We start from the raw sequence: 17,902 nt of genomic DNA, 5'->3' as shown, positions 1-17,902 counted from the left end.
AAATGTTACCTCTGTATGTTGAGGTAAGCTGGACAGACTGCACGGCTAGCTCATTTCTCACTTTGCACCATGTGCATATGTGATTACCACTGATACTGTGACACCGTCTTTAGCGTACCAGTCTAAATAATACAAGCCTGGACTGATGGTCTAATGCAGTTTATTTTGTTCTTTATTAACTCCCTCAACCAAAGTAACAGGTAAACAGAAATTAAACAAACAGGAGGCAAAACAATACATCAAACTTTGCCTTGATAGCACCAGAAAGTTAGCAAATACACAAAAAATTAGACAATAAGACACAAATAAATGCAGTTAATACCTTGTTGCACTTTTGACTGCTACTAAACCCCATTAAACTCTGCCCATTCCTCCTTATTGCTTGTTTATTTTTCGTGCGTTGTGACGTTACTGCATTGTTTACTTTTATTTCTCAATGTCCATCTGTAACCTCTGTCTACTGTCTCTATGAAATAAAAGCACTTCCATGATCACAGCAAATAACATAAGAGCATCATATATACATTACGAATGCAAATTTAACATGTCAACTGCTGAACATTGGGATCATTGACAGTATCACTGCGCAAACATAGCACCAGTAGTTGCAGTTCCAGTTCCCCTCAGGTTCAACACTGTTAGCCTGGGAACACTGCACTGTTGCCATTGTTTATCACTGTTTTTAACCATTGTTGGCTTCACGCCGCCCACTCGGACACCTCTATATTGGAACCCTGTGCAAACAACTTCTGAATTTCTGAATTTTGCATAGACCCCCTTTAATACCAGTTTCACCTTGAGCGGCTACAGTTACTCACAGTTTAGGTAACCTGTAGGTTTGTTTCCAACGTGTCTGGTTGTCCAACAGCTCGTGTTTCCTGACTTCTTTTTAGTGGCGTCACTGTGTTCCCAGATCTCAGCCATTAACTTGATGAGCACATTCATATTATTACTGATAGAAATGATCAACAAAACTATAAAATTAAGAGCCTGAAATTTTCCTTTGATTACTTTTCTTCAGTAATAATCTCAGATTAATTCATTATTGCACAGTTCGCAGTTGTGAGAGTGCAGCAGAGGTAATGCATCATTAAATGTGATTGAAGATACAGACGCAGCAGGGAGGAATGATCTGCTAATGACAACAGCTCCTTTTAGAATTCCTGCCAAATCTGACCTGGAGGCTCTCGGTGTGAAATGAAGCCCATAGATGCTGTAAATGTACTTATTAATATCTTGTTTGTTAATTGCAGTTATAGTGTACTCTCTAGAGCTAACACATTTGTTCACAGCTTCATCACAAATACAGCTTTCTGCCCAAACTTTCATGCAGTCCAGGACGCCTGACTACATCATCACCTCTGTTCAGTCCACCCAGAGATGTGATGGACTTCAGGGTCACAGCTGTGGGCCAGCTTTGTTATCAGGCCTTGACTACCCTGTGGCTGCACCGACAGGGACCCTGGGTAAGGATCCAGAGCTCTCCACCACGGTGATAAGGAAAGGTCAGAGCGCTCAAGTCATCTTGTTGCCAGAGGCTGGTGAACATATCTGACAGGCAGGGGCATGCAGTGATACTCCTCCATTTTAAGATGCTCCAGCGAGGATCTGACAGTGAGGTGATCAAGTTCAAAGTCAATGCATATGACCTAAACATATACACAGTATATCATGGTGTGGTACAGTCCTGTCTATTAAAGCTCTGAAAGCTTGTGTGACACAATATCAAAAATGCAGCATTTACAGTGACAGCAATATAGTAGTGTTTTAGTCATGACTTTCATATAAGGTGTCACATACATTTTGAAAATGAGTAGGCTACTAGTCTCTGGAAAAAGATACAGTACAACCACTAGAATTTTGAGCGTGGTATTATTGGACACTTTTTGACCCCAAATGCCCCAAAAGAGACAACAGGGAAAATGATCGTTCAAAATTTGCAATAGGTGTACCACCCATTAGTGGTCCCCTACCTTTTTGGCTCGTAGTTTAAAATGTCTTTGGTAAAAATCATGTTCATATAAAGTTGTGTGAGGATCTTGTAGCTTGCCCTGACATATGTTTTGTTTCCCAAATCTCTGCAATGGAGGTGGCCATATAGCTGCATTTTTGGGAAGTGCTTAGAGCTCAATATGTTCCTTGATTTTGAATACATAACCCGAACATTTATGGGAAATGTAATTAAACTACATACCTCCCACACTGTGCAAACAGCCTAGAGTTGTAGCCTACTGTATAACAAGGCAGCAAACACATGCTGGACATTTGGCCCACAGTTCCCCACACTTGGATTAATCTCCTGAGCTGTGCTGAAATTAAGGTTCAGGAGATTGCTGAGCCTAAAACTTGTACAATGGAAACAAAACAGAGTGAAAATCAGTGGCTATGCCGAAGTTACAGATTGTTGTAATAGCAAAGGCCCATTAGTTAAGAAAGTTTCTTGCCCGTTCTCATTCCCGGATTGTCCATATCCACATACCAACACTTTGTCTCACCACTTTGGGGTATGATACCGACCCTGAAGATACCTTTTGACGTCTGTATAAGACACACCGGGCATCTGTTGACTGTAATTGTAATTTTATTTTCTTTGTGTATTCTTTGTGTTTTCAACTACTTCAGATGTCTAGACCTCTTAACCTCCCACCCAGATACAAAATCCTGCAGGATACATCAGGTGTGAAACACACCCTAGGGGGTCGGAGCCAATACTTGCAGCAGACAAAAGAGTGTGAAAACACTGGGTAGGGGTGCCGCTCCCTGCCACAGACAGAAGGGTGTGACACACACCTTAAGAGGTGTTCCTCAGGTATAAATGTTTTAGGCTTTCCCATGCTCAGGGTCTTTCTTCATTCTGACCGTTGGTGTGTTGATTGACCTTTTCTTTGCAAAGAAAATAAAAACCTTGCCGGCCGGCAGAAGTCTCTATTTCATTATTCACCAGCAGCAGAGAATTTCCACAACATGACCCTGAGAGAAACAGACGTGGTATAATACCAAGAAACTCCACATAGGGTGGATGGGAGTAATGGTGGATGGTCAAACAAATGCGGACTTTCACCCAAGAGACCGCAGTTTGTGTCCAATGTGAAAAAAATTGTCAGTGTTGTTATAGGCTTTGTAACATTAACTTACATGTACATTTCATGTGAGAGCAAAAATCAACATTGTTTTAATGTGGCGTTACACACCTTAATAGGTACAAAAATGAGTACAGTAAATGAGATAAATACTTACCTTGAGTGACATTAGTACATCACGTTATGTACTTATTTTAACCCATAACATAATGTTTCTTCTAAACCTAACCAAGTACTTGGTAAATGGACTGGCATGTTCATAGCACCTTTTTAGTGTTCCCACCAAACAGCAACCTCCAGGGCTGAAAAATGAAGCCTTGTGTTGGCTTCATTTCTCAGCCCTGGAGGTTGCTGATGGTGCCAAAAACTGCAGTTCTTTGAATGGCCACTTGAGGCTGGCAGGTCAATCCCCATAGACCCCCATTTAGAAATGTCCAACTTTACAGCAGATAAACATGTTTACAACCTAGTACAAAAAAATAGCAATTTCCCCCGTCATGATAACTATACAAGGTGGGAATTTTTATATAACTAATTCATTTAGATTTTATTAAGGCTTAAAGTTACACATAATTTAGGATGGGCTGCTTTAAGTGACAGGCTCAATGCTGATAATATCCTCAGTTTCTCAGTTAGATTTATTTATTTATTTATTTGGATCCCCATTAGTTACTACCTAGGTAGCAACTACTCTTCCTGGGGTCCACATAACCAAAAATTCATCATCATTAGAATTACATCATTAAAATAAAGGAAGAAAGAAAAAGAAGAAAAGAAGAAGAAAAAAAGTATATCATTACATGAAAAACATTTGCATATACATACACTCATTCATATGGCATACACCCACATACATGCATGCATACATAAATACTTGCAGACATACGTACCCCCCCACCCCACCCCACACACACACACACGCACATATTCACATGCATTTCACACGCGCATAAAATATTTCCTCAGTCTCTTTTTAAAAACTATGGGCACTCCCTGTATAGGCAAATTTAGGTTTGGTTTATCTTTGAGTCTGAAATTCGATCCAAATACTATACTTTTTGTTTTGCTAGATTAAGAGCCAACTTATTGCTCAGTGTCCATCTCACAGCTAATTGTAGTTCCCTACTCAGAGAACTTGACAATTCTCCAATTGATGCTGCTGGTAAGTATATTGAGAGATTTTTGCTCCTCTGAGAACTGTCACCTTACCGTGGTGGAGGAGTTTGAGTGCCCTAATGACCCTAGGAGCTGTGCTGTTGGGGGCATTTCGCCCCTGGTAGGGTTTCCCATGGCAGATTGTTTCTGGGCGAAGGGTCAGACGAAGAACGGTTCAGAAGACCCTTCATGATGGAAGATAACAAGAGTTGGTGTACCCGGCCCGGAGGGTTACCGGGGCCCCGCCCTGGAGCCAGGCCTGGGGCTGGAGCCCGTGGGCGAGCGCCTGGTGGCCGGGCCTTTGCCTATGGGGTCCGGCCGGGCCCAGCCCGAACCGGCTACATGGGCTCGTCCCCCTGCAGGCCCACCACCCACAGAGGGATCCAGAAGGGTTCGGTGCAGTGTGGATTGGGCAGCAGACCAAGGCGGGAGCCTTGGCGGTCCGATCCTCGGCTACGGAAGTTGGCTCTTGGGACATGGAATGTCACCTCTCTGGCGGGAAAGGAGCCGGAGTTTGTGGAAGAGGTTGAGCGCTACCGGCTAGATATAGTTGGCCTCACCTCGACACATAGTTCCGGCTCTGGAACCCAAGTCCTTGAGAGGGGTTGGACTCTCTCCTTTGCTGGAGTGGGCCAGTCGCGGCGGTAACCATCAGGCTGAAGAAGGAGGCCTACAGGGCATGGTTGGTCTGTGGGTCTCCAGAAGCAGCTGACGGGTACCGGCGGGCCAAGCGGAGCGCAGCAGCGGCAGATGCAGAGGCAAAAACTCGGGCGTGGGAGGAGTTCGGTGAGGCCATGGAGAAAGACTATCGGTCGGCTCCAAAGAGGTTCTGACAAACCGTCCGGCGCCTCGGGGGTGGAGGCGGCAACTTGCTCACACTGTTTACAGTGGGGGCGGGGAGCTGCTGACGTCAACTGGGGACATTGTCGGGCGGTGGAAGGAATACTTTGAGGAGCTCCTCAATCCCACCAACACGTATTCCAGTGAGGAAACAGAGCCGGGGGTCTTGGGGGCAGGTCGTCCAGTTTCGGGGGCAGAAGTCGCCGAGGTAGTGAAGGAACTACGTGGCGGCGGGGCCCCGGGGGTGGACGAGATTCGCCCTGGATATCTCAAGGCTCTGGATGTTGTAGGGCTGTCCTGGCTGACACGCCTCTGCAACATTGCGTGGACATCGGGGGCAGTGCCTCTGGAGTGGCAGACCGGGGTGGTGGTCCCCATCTTCAAGAAAGGGGACCAGAGGGTGTGTTCCAACTACAGGGGGATCACACTCCTCAGCCTACCCGGTAAGGTCTACGCCAGGGTGCTGGAGAAGAGGGTCCGGTCGATAGTTGAACCTCGGATTGAGGAGGAGCAATGTGGTTTTTGTCCCGGACGCGGAACCGTGGACCAGCTCTTTACCTTCGCCAGGGTGCTGGAGGGGGCATGGGAGTTCGCCCAACCAGTCCACATGTGTTTTGTGGATTTGGAGAAGGCTTACGACTGTGTCCCCAGGGGCATCCTGTGGGGGGTGCTCCAGGAGTATGGGGTTGGTGGCCCTTTGCTAAGGGCCATCCAGTCCCTGTACCGAAGGAGCACGAGTCTGGTTCGCGTGGCTGGCAGTAAGTCGGACCTGTTCCCGGTGAGGGTTGGACTCCGCCAGGGCTGCCCTTTGTCATCGGTTCTGTTCATAATTTTCATGGACAGAATTTCTAGGTGCAGCCGAGGGGTGGAGGGTGTCAGGCTCGGTGACGGGAGGATCTCGTCCCTGCTATTTGCGGATGATGTGGTCCTCCTAGCTCCATCGAACAGTGACCTCCAGCTCTCGCTGGGACGGTTTGCAGCCGAGTGTGAAGCAGCTGGGATGAGAATCAGCACCTCCAAGTCTGAGGCCATGGTCCTCAGCCGGAAAAGGGTGGATTGCCCACTCCAGGTCGGGGGTGAGGCCCTGCCTCAGGTGGAGGAGTTTAAGTATCTCAGGATCTTGTTCACGAGTGAGGGTAGGATGGAGCGGGAGACTGACAGGCAGATTGGGGCGGCGTTAGCAGTGATGCGGACGCTTAACCGGTCCGTTGTGGTGAAAAGGGAGCTTAGCCAGAAAGCGAAGCTCTCGATTTACCGGTTGATCTACGTTCCAACCCTCACCTATGGTCACGAGCTTTGGGTAGTGACCGTAAGAATGAGATCGCGAGTACAAGCAGCCGAAATGAGTTTCCTCCGCAGGGTGGCTGGGCTCAGCCTTAGAGATAGGGTGAGGAGCTTGGACATCCGGGAGGGACTCGGAGTAGAGCTGCTGCTCCTCCACATCGAGAGGAGCCAGTTGAGGTGGTTCGGGCATCTGGTAAGGATGCCTCCCAGACGCCTCCCTTGGGAGGTGTTTCGGGTATGTCCAACTAGGAGGAGACCTCGGGGCCGCCCCAGGACACGCTGGAGGGATTACATCGCCCGGCTGGCCTGGGAACGCCTTGGGGTTCCCTCGGAAGAGCTGACAGAGGTAGCTGGGGAGAGGACTGTCTAGGCTTCTTTGCTGAGGCTGCTGCCCCCGCGACCCGGACCCGGATAAGCGGAGAACGATGAGACGAGACGGTAAGTATATTGTTATGTCGTCTGCATACATAACTGCTCTTGTTTGATGTAGAACAAAAGGAAGGTCATTTGTGAAGATAGAGTACAATGATGGACCCAAACAGCTGCCTTGTGGTACACCACATGGTAGCTCTTTTACATCTGAAAAACTCCCATTATAAAATACATATTGTTTCCTGTTCAATAAATAACTGTCAAACCAGCTTATTGTATGAGATGCAAATTTGTAACATTTCAATTTATCCAACAGCAGTTTATGGTCCAGTATGTCAAAGGCTCAGCTAAAATCTAAAAGTACTGCCCCTACTAGGTTGTTATTATCAATATATTTAAAACAGTCATCTGACATCTGTGTTAATGCAGTTCCAGTCGAATGCCCTTCACGATATGCATGTTGAAAGTCTGTGATTAAATTGTTTTCTTTAAAAAAACGTTGTACTTGTTCACAGACTATCTTCTCTAGCAGCTTGCTTAGAATTGGTAGCATCCACCCCTTGCTCCTCCATCGCCCCACCCTTTCACCCACATATGGTCACTTCTGGCTCCAAAAAACCAAGACAGCCAAAATGCCGGCAGGGCACCGAAAGGCTTCAGAACGTGAGTCCACAAACCAATGGGTGATGTCACAGTGGTTACATCCATTATTTTTACAGTTTATGGTTCTGACAACCCAAAGCGTTTTACACTGCATTCCATATACATCCATTCACACATATTCATACACTGATAGGCGTGGCTAAAATAGAATGTGCCACCTGCTCATTTGTTAAACATTCACATTCATTTGTACAGTCATCAGGAGCAATATGAGGTTCAGTATTCTGACCAAGGACATAGATCAAGGGAATCATTTGGAGTTCTTCCAATCTTCCAATTAGCGGATGACCCACTCAAGCTCCTGAGCCACAGTTGCCTCATAGTTTTGTTGCCTTAACCTTACTGCAACCCTTTGACAATGTTAACCACATGGCACAAAGTGTTTCACCCAGAAGACAAGCTGTGCGTCATATACAGATGCTAAAGGATGCCTTGTGTGTCTGGTGTGAGACACCAAGGGTGCATGACAAAGTGTGGGTATGACCTGGAAATCAGAATGGGTCGGACCATAAGAAATTGCATGAAAAAAAAAAAAAAGAAAAGAAATTGTATGTCAAGAAAATGTTTAAACAAGTTATTCTAAGCATCTAAACAAGTGGTCCACTACAACACAATAATCATGTAGCTTCTTCTGCAGCCTATTTCCCCATCTGGCCTCTTGGTTAGTACAACTGTATGGACTGGAGCCCGATTGCATACCATGTCCTCTTAGGAGCTAGGAACTTATGTCTATACATCTACTTTATAGTGCAAAACTGAACTATTTCTTTAATTCCGAGCTCTGAGGTAGAATCCAGAAGGGAGACTGTTGCTATAACATTCATCAAACATGGCTCTGCAGCATGGAAACAACAATATGAGCACAACATCTTTACCAACAGTCCAGTCAAACAGCTTAATGGAAATAGTCTGATTTAGAATCAGTTCAAACGTCAGATTATTTGAGTCCATGTAAACACAGTCACTGTCAATGACAGCAGGGTTACCGCCAGCACTGACCAACCCCCACAACAGCACAATTCCTCCCTGTTCAGGTGCCACTAAGTTTACCCAGTACCCACACACACACATCCACGCACACACACAAACCAATATTTGTTCCCATCCTACACATCCCTCCCCCACTCACTGTGTTATTCCTGATTAACCGTAAACGAGCAAATATTTTCCCAGTGTTCGCCAGGTTAGATCCCCATTTAATTAAACTGGCTCATTATGTCGCTCTCTGATTAGTGGAAGAGAATCAATTATTCAATTCACAAACATGGGCCGCAGGAGCTGGAGGTGCACAACGAGCTGCTCATTTAATTCCAAGGACACTAATTAGCTACAAAGCAAGCAGTAACTTTCCTTCTTTTTTTTTTCCTCCCCTGCCTTCTTTTCCAATTACCGCACATGCAGGACACTTAAAGTTAGCGAGCAGAGGAGGAAGAATCACAGGCCGGGCTGTGGGTGGTGTTTTAAGGAGGTGTTTTGGGAACAGGGATGGGAGAGGGGTGTGGTGGGTCAATCTTTGCTTTATTTATCCGGATTCTCCTCTAGTTAGCGAGGTCAAGAAAGAGAAGCAGGCAGGAGGGAGCTTATTTGCTGATATGTAGATCACGGAGCCTAAGCATTCAGGAAACGACCCCAGGGATTTGTGGATGTGTCGAGCCGGGGCCGCTTACTTTTGTTCTCTGCAATCAAACAACGGGCAATTATCCGAATTATTGACAGCAGATTTCTCATTTCAACTGCAAATTAAGGCTATCAATAAAGCTTTCTGATGCAAAAGTGACTAATTAACCAACGGAGTGGATCTCTGAAGCCTTGATATAAATAAATAAAAAAACCTCCAGTCGGCTGCACGTTGTGGAAACACAGGGGAACTAATTAGTTTAATTATCAAAACAGCTAATTAAAATTACACAGTTGCCTAATTAGTTCTGTGCTTCTTGCTGTCTCCTTCTCTCCCTCTTTCTTTTTTCTTAGTTGCCCTCTCACTCTTTAATTGACAGGTTGAAGTTAAATATAAAATAGGAGGAAAGAGAGCAGTGTGTGTGTGCGTGTGTGTGTGTGTGTGTGTGTGTGTGTGTGCTTGGAAAGAAGCAGGAGAGCACAAACAGCTCCTGCTGAATATCTCCTCCTGTGACAGAATACTAACAGCAGAATAGATGACTGTTGTCCCTTTGGTGAGATGGTCCAAATTTTCCACCCATTAATCTGTCCCCAGGATCGGGGACGGGCAGGGTGGGGTGAAGAGGGGAGAGAGGGGGTGAAAAACGCGGGGTCAAAGCTAAGAGCAGGAGGAGACAAAGCATGTGTCAAAGCATTTGCTACTGGATGTTAACCAGTATAATGCAGCAAACAAGCTGAATAATTATGTTATTTATAGGCTATATGCACAAGACGTAGCCTACCTCAAACTTGGTGCAGTCTGTCGTGCGTTGCATCTTCCTTCGTAACTTCCTGTCAAACCTTGCTTAAGTTCACACCTTGAAATCCACCTGGTCCATTAATTTTGAGTTGGCTGTTTGTCCGGCATCATGACATTAAACAGCAGTTTCTCTGTGGAATTTCTGCCCCGCAATAGTATGCTTCCAAGAATCAGTCAGGTTGCAGTTTACATCCATGTCTGTACAGACTCATAAGCCAAGACAAAACTTCACATCTTCAACCCAGCAACACAGAAGGTCTATACAATCAGCGCCCAAGATGGACACCCAAGATTAGCATTAACAATTTACGATCTGACCAAATCTCTCCTCCTCTGTTCCTGAGTGATAATGGCCAGAAAACATAATAACATCACAGTGAAGTTCACCTTTGACCTTTTGGACATAAAATGTCACCACTTCACATTATTTCATTTTATTTGTGTTAAATTTTGTCATAATTAGCATATGAATTCTTGAGTTATGGCCAAAAATATGTTTTGCAAGGTCACAGTGACCTTGACCTTTGACTACCAAAGTCTAATCAGTTCATCCTTGAGTCCAAGTGAACGTTTTTGGCAAATTTTAAGAAATTCCCTCAAGGTGTTCTTGAGATATTGCGTTCACAAGAATGAGATGAACACAAGGGCACCATGACCTTGACCTTTCAACTTTAACCACCAAAATCTAATTAGCTCAGCCGTAAGTTCAAATGGAAATTTGTGCCAAATTTAATGAAATTTCCTCATGGTGTTTTTGAGATATTGACAGACAGATGGACAGACAGACAAACAACCTGTAAACACAATGCCTTTGGCTAAGGCTATCCCCAGTGTGGAGGCATATTAAAAAACAACCAATGGGACTAACACCATTGTCAAGCTACTGGAAAGTGGTGCATCGAACCAATGAGGAGTAACAGAAACAATGGTGAGAGCTATATAGCTACATTGCAGTTGAAGTTATTCTAAATTGATGTGTTTCCTAAATATTGTCCAAACCACCCCAGCAAAAGCAGTATGCTGGTATGGCTATGCATTAGTACGAACTTAAAATAGCGTTAGATTCCCGCAGGTATGCTGGTTTCTATCCCCCTTCCCCACAGAAATCAGTGAGAGTAGATGTAATGCCAGACTGAAGATGGAAACAAAGTGCAACGAATTGACAATTCTTTCTGATATCACACAATGTCAAAGCCACAACAATGCAGTACTCAACTTCTAATCCAATACATTTATGTGACAGCTTTAGTTACAGGTTACCTCCCATCTATCCCTTTGTAACCGCTTATCTGGGTCGTGGGGCCTGGAGGCAATCCCAGCTGACATTAAGTGAGAGGTGGGGTTCACCATAGACAGGTCGCCTGACTATCACAAGGCTTACACATTGAGACAGACAACCATTCACGCTCACATACCTACGGGTACACCAATGGGTAATTTAAAGTAGTTACTAATTATATTTAGATTATAACTTAAAGGAGCAATAAGCGAAATTCATCATTTCTAGATTGAAGGAATTAAAAAATTGCTATGTGAAGAATTAGAGGTGTAATTTCATCTGGAGTATAACATGACCTCAGACACCCTCTCTCTGTGTTGATCTTCAGCCCACTGTTTACATGTGAACCCCCCCCCCCCTCCCCCCATCCACCTGAAGACGACCAGGATCTGGCATTACCTCTAAAGAAACAATGGTTGTTGGCGAAGAAGTTGTCGGATAAAGAAAGGGACAGAACCTGGATTAACATTGGCCTTGCATTTCCAAGGTGGAGACCACTGCAAGAGCTAAAGGGGCTACAATCTGACTCGGAGCTAGCTCTTCTTCTCCTGGACAGGTACAACATAAAGTCAAATGTCTGTTTTAATTAGTGTTACGAGCACGTCGCAATGTCGATTCAATTAAATTTGATGTTACAATCGTAGCATGGGTTAATGTCCGGAGCTTGAGTTATTAGCGGTTCTGTCCCAGCAATGGGTCAGGCGTTACGGTTGTGTTAGGTGAGTAGCCCGGCAGCCCAGCTTACATTTGCAATTAGCATTGTAAAATGTAGCCCGGTGGGCAGCCTGGCAGCTGTGTTTAGCTATTCCCCTGCTTACTTCAATGATGATGGTACCTGTAATAAATGCAATATATTTGCTGAAATGGAGGTGAGGATCAGTGACTAGAAGAGCTGGTAGAAGCGCTCCATAGCTGCAAGTTACTCCAGTAGCAGTAGTAGCTCTAGTGCTAACTCTGGGAGCTAACGCTAACATTCCTCTCTTCTCCATGAGCCACAGATGGGAGCCTGGGAGCCTCTCACGGAGAAGAGTTCGAACGTTAGCATGGCAGCCGACTAGTGCTAATGCTAACATCCCCACGCTTAAGCAGGCTCCCAGAACGTTAGCATGGCAGCCGACTAGCGCTAACGCTAACATCCCCACGCTTCTCGGCTCCGGCTCACTAAGCCTGGCGGAGAAGAGTAGGGATGTTAGCACTAGTTGGCTGCAATGCTAACATTCCAACTCTTCTCCGTGAGAGAGGTTCCCGGCTCAGTTGGAGTTGGAGCGTTAGTGTGGCAGCCAACTAGTGCTAACGCTAACAGGAAATCAGGGAAATAGCTAAACACAGAGACCGAGAGTGAGTGAAAGACATCGCTAACTTCTAAACTAAGCCAAACTAAGATGGCTGTTTAGGTTTTATTTCCTCACCCTTGTGGCAAGTGAATCTGCCTGCAGTGAAAGCGGGGCTAACCGGTGCTTCCTCCTCATGCTCCACTTCACTCAGCTGCCAGCACAGCCACTTAGCCTCCGCTAGCTTCCCAGCTAACGTTAGCCCCGGCTCTCCGTTTGGATCCAACCGGAGCACCAAGCCCTGGTTTGTTATTCAGGTTAATGTGGGAAGAAGCAGCTGTATGGGGCAGCTGAGTGAAGCGGAGCCTGCGGAAGAAACACCGGGACCGTCTGGATGTGATAGTCCGTGGAGATGCTGCGGTGCTCGGCGGCACAGACTAGGAGAGTGGGGGGGGTGGTGGTGTTGGAGAGCAGAGGTAGAGGGCGGTGTGGCTCATGACACACTTTGTTTTGGTCTACAGGCAGTGCACAACAGCAAACCTAGCGGTGAAAGGATTTTGCTTTTTGCCCCTTTAAGATAAAAAAAAAACTTGATCAGTTTAAAAATACAACACATTGCTTAAGATTAAACCAGTGGCTCTCAGCCTGTTTGGCCAGCGACCACTTACAATAAAGCAGAATTTGTTTAGGGCCCTTTGTCATATGTCAGATGTCATTTTAATAACTGTTCGAGGCTCTCCAATATTTCACAAGTACCTATTTACTCTCCCACTGATCATTTTACAAACCTTCCAATTTATCTTGTGACCCTCTGGAAGGTTCCAGCCCCTACTTGGTAACCACTGGATATCTAATTATAGAGTTAAAACTAGTTCCAACTCATCTGTGTAAGTAACATAATTTTTTTTATCTCAGTCACATGGGCTGATTTTCGGCTAAGCAGGTACTTTTAAACGCTTTATAGGTCCAGTAGGAGGCATTTAGGGGGATCTATTGGCAGAAATGGAATATAATATTCACAACAATGTTTTCTTTAGTGCATAATCACCTAAAATTAAGAGTCCTTGTGGTTTTTGTTACCTTAGAATGAGCAATATATATACACATTTCGTGTTTTCAGTCTCCTGGATGCTTGGCACAAGGGAGGAGTGTCTGTTCTGCAACCTTGCCACTTGGCCACCTGCTGATCTCTGCAGATCTCCAAGCTGCTAGGGCAGGAGGGTTGGATTGGCTCAGGTGTATATGGCTTTCAGGTAAAGGAGGTGGAAAAAAATTATGACTTATGTGCTATCGCTCTCCAAGCTAATATCCATGCTATATTTGCTAATGATGTTGACCTTGACACATTCTCCATTTGCAAAAGAATGTTAACCGAAAAACACTGTTAACCGAAGTTACACTGGCTGGAGCAGGCCACCAGGAGGTACACTTGTTTTTGAAGCCAGTTTGACATAGTGGCCAGTAGCTCACTACAACTTTGGGATCCATCATGTGATGTCATTGGTCCCAAATTGACTTTTCCCATAGACTAAGTCCAAAAAAGAGCTGCAAGATTAAATTATTTTATCTCCATTCAGGTTAGCAGATGGCTATACAGGAAGTTAACCACTTGGCCGGCAAACTCTGTCGTACACAGGCCCCACAATGTAGAAAATTCAGGTGATTTTAAATCCAGAAAGTTGCACTATTATATACTGAGCAACTTTCATAGGAATGAACAGGGCCCTGCCTCCAACATTGTATCCAGTTCCCTTTACACATCCATGGGCTGGAGTGGGGCTTTAAAGCAGCTGTGCGGAACTTTACGTTTTCATTGATTATAGCACCCCCTTTGGTCGAAGCGGTATGACACCCACAGCCTGGTGTCGTAAAATTCCGACTGCAGCCGGCATTCGGCTTCATTCTTAAAATCTCGACTGCAACCGGCAATTACCGCATGCGTTTGTTTTGGAGAGCGAGAGGAAAATCATAAATGTTCTGGTGTAGCTCTGAATTTCTTATAAAACAACTGCCTGCTCTATATTTGTGTTCATGGTCACCGTCACAGATAATTTTGTGGCATTTGTTGTAACGTTACTAGACAAAAGCAGTTCACATCAGCTAACGTTACATTTAGCTTGCTTATAACTTCCATGTCGTCATATATTGAAGTGAAACAACATCCAACAAGTTGCGGTATATTCTCTAAATAAAAACAAAAATTACATACCTGTCGATTAGGAAAAGGGCCAACTCAGGATCAGTTTTAAAACCTTTCAAATCTCTCAGCTCTCTCCACTTGGTGAATGCCCGACCGAGGTTTACAGCGTTTGGGCTCGAGCCCTATCACTGTCCCATTTAGCCTTCTTCTGTTCTTCTGTTCTTTTTCTTTTAGATGGTGCTCCTTCTTTATCCGCCATGACATGGAAAGTACAACCAAGTCCTTATAGATACATCTGGTAAAACTGTTGTGTGTTCAGCACTTGCGGTTGCGTACCGCTTACTCAAAGAACACTCTCTGTAAACACGGCTCCTTCTTCTTCTGTGGTTTAATGGCTGCAGGCTGCTGCGGGCGTGTAGACGTACTTCCGCCCAGTGCTTAATTTGAGCTGGAACGTACTGGAACGCATACCAGGATCTTTTCAGAAAAGGCCCTGGTGCGTTCTGGAACTAATTTGCATGGGTCTAGAGCTTTTCACATCTAAAAACTACATACAGTATTGGCTGATGTCACTACTGTTGCAGGGTGGAGTACCGTAGTACTACGGTGCCTCACGTACCACTACTGTGGGATAAGTTCAAAGTCCAATCGCAACAGGGTGAGTGTCCATGCGCCGTCCAATAACGGCGTGTGCTGGCCACCTGGCACTCAATATGCTGCTGTAGTGGTTTGTTTTCCAGACATGTGAGTATCTTTGAGCAGTGAAAGTTATTATTTACTGTGTTTCATACACCAGATGCCTTGGTTATCTTCTAGAAATGAGCTTGTAATTAATTTATTTTCTTTATTTTCTGTGAAGTTAAACACATGACTAATGATAATTAAACGTCCGCTCGCTGTCCGTGGTGTTGAAATGTGCGCCAAAATAGGTCCGATGTTTTCACTGCTCTCACCAAGTCGTGCATTACATGCAGACATGAGGTATTATGAATGTGAGAAACAGCTTCATATCCTTTGAAACAGTTTTCAATAGCATAGTATGTACTTTTGACAGGTCAAAGACCAAAGTGAAGTTTTATATAAGTTCATATTTTTGAAAATCCATCATCAGTAGCTCTGTGACGTCATGTCATATTGCCATACCTTAGCTTTTGCTGAAACGATGCCCCTGGGTCCCAATTTTGGTACTGTGACAACACTAGATGTCACAACCATTCCATTCGGAGTTGCGCAGTGAGGTGGCTTGGTTGCCGCTTAAAAAAGTGTTTCCACTTTTGGGAGTGGGGGAACACTGCTCTCTCAGAGGCCCAAAGTGTTCCCCCACTTCTAATTTTACAAATTAAGCACTGCTTCCGCCTCCGGATGCCGTATTCTGGTTTGCTGACTTCCGCTGTGTCTGACCTGACTGAGGCTACGCTAAATAGCCATATAGAGAAAGGCTTTTTTGTGGCTGTTGGGTTCAAATAAATATGCGTATCTTCAAGGGGAGGTGATACGAACTAGGGACAGTTTTATAAATGGTAAAAAGTTCCGCACAGCTGCTTTAATTTCCTATAGCCGTTTTCTTGTTATATTTTTACAATTGGTATTGATGCTTTTATTTAAGTTAACCTCCACTGGTGATTATTTCAGCAGTTGCATGAGAGGACCAACTGTAATTAAACCATAGCTGAAAATAGTCCCCAACAAACTTAGGCCTACTATTTCCTGCTTTTTTGGTTAGTTTATTTTATATCTGCAGTGGCATAAGTGCAGATTTGTGTGTTCACCAAGAAATAGATTCAATTTCTAACAATTTATTATTATATTTTTTTGTTCTCGTTGCTGTCACTTGAGCTTTTGCTCCAACATACACACTTTTCCTTTTACCTACCTCCAGCATTACAATTGCAAAACTGATTGTGGGATAATTCCGTACATCAAAACCACACAAAATGTAACAATTGCTGTCATTTTAAAGTTTAACTTTTGTTGTATTTTCTGTGTGATCACATATCATACTCAGTTGAAAAGAATATGTACAGTACACAGAGGGAACAGGCATAGGATGTTATTCAAGTCCAGCACTGCTAAATCATTTACAGCAGCACGTGCCCGGGGCTACATACTGGAACAATGTCAGAACCATTTATAAGTTGACAACATGTTTCACTGGAACAAAACCAAACCCTCCAACCAAAATTCATTATGGCTGCGATGCAAGAAAATATGCCATAAATTATGTGCATTGCACAAAGCACAGACTAGGACAAAGTCTATTATTTAACTATGAATAATACTGCCATTATACTGCAAATTTATAATATTAGAGCACAAATGACATGCAGCCTGCACATTATGCATCTTAACAACAAGTTCATTTATAAGGTATACAGAGTAATTATTCTGTATTTATAGAGAACAAAATTACTAATTTCAGGCTCAACAGCACTTCCACAGACATGCCAAACATGTACAGATATATATATATAAGATACTGTTATCCAGGACATCCTGCGATAGAGATACAGTCAGGTCCATAATTATTTGGACAATGATACAGTTGTCGTCATTTTGGTTCTGTACACCACCACAATGGGTTTTAAATGAAACAATGAATACCTGCTTAAAGTGCAGACTCTCAGCTTTCATTTAAGGCTTTTTTCAAAAATGTAGTATGAACCGTGTAGGAATTACAACCATTTCTTCACACAGTCCCCCAACTTTAAGGGCTCATAAGTATTTGGACAAACTAACATAATCATCAATTAAACAGTCAGTTTTAATACTTGGTTGCAAATCCTTTACAGTCAATGACTGCCTGAAGTGTTGGACACATCATCAGATGCTGGGTTTCTTCCCTGGTGATGCTCTGCCAGCCCTTTACTGCAGCCGTCTGCACTTCCTGCTTGTGTTTTGGGTGTTTTGCCCTCAGTTTTGGCTTCAGCAAGAGAAACACATGCTCAATTGGATTCAGGTCAGATGATATGACTTGGCCATTGCAGAACATTCCACTTCTTTGCCTTAAAAATGACTTTGGTTGCTTTTGCAATATGCTTCAGGTCATTGTCCAACTGCACTGTGAAGCATCGTCCAATGAGTTTTGAAGCATTTAGTTGAATCTGAGCAGATAATGGTGCCCCAAACACTTCAGCTTTCATCCTGATGCTCTTGTAAGCAAGACAAGACTTCACTAGAATAAATACAGAGGGTTTATCACAAGATGCAAACCATTGGTTAGCCTTAAAAATGGAAGGCCAGATTAGAGTTTGTCAAAAACCATCTAAAAAGCCTGTACAGTTGTGGAACAGCATACTATGGACAGATAAAACAAAGATCAACTACCAGAATGATGGGAAGACAAGAGAAGGAAGAAGGGAAGGAACTGCTCATGATCCAAAGCACACCACCTCATCAGTGAAG

Source organism: Epinephelus lanceolatus, chromosome 23 (assembly GCF_041903045.1).
Source record: "Epinephelus lanceolatus isolate andai-2023 chromosome 23, ASM4190304v1, whole genome shotgun sequence".
NCBI lineage: Eukaryota > Metazoa > Chordata > Actinopteri > Perciformes > Serranidae > Epinephelus > Epinephelus lanceolatus.
The sequence above is the reverse complement of the archived record's forward strand: the minus strand, read 5'-3'. Positions refer to the sequence as shown.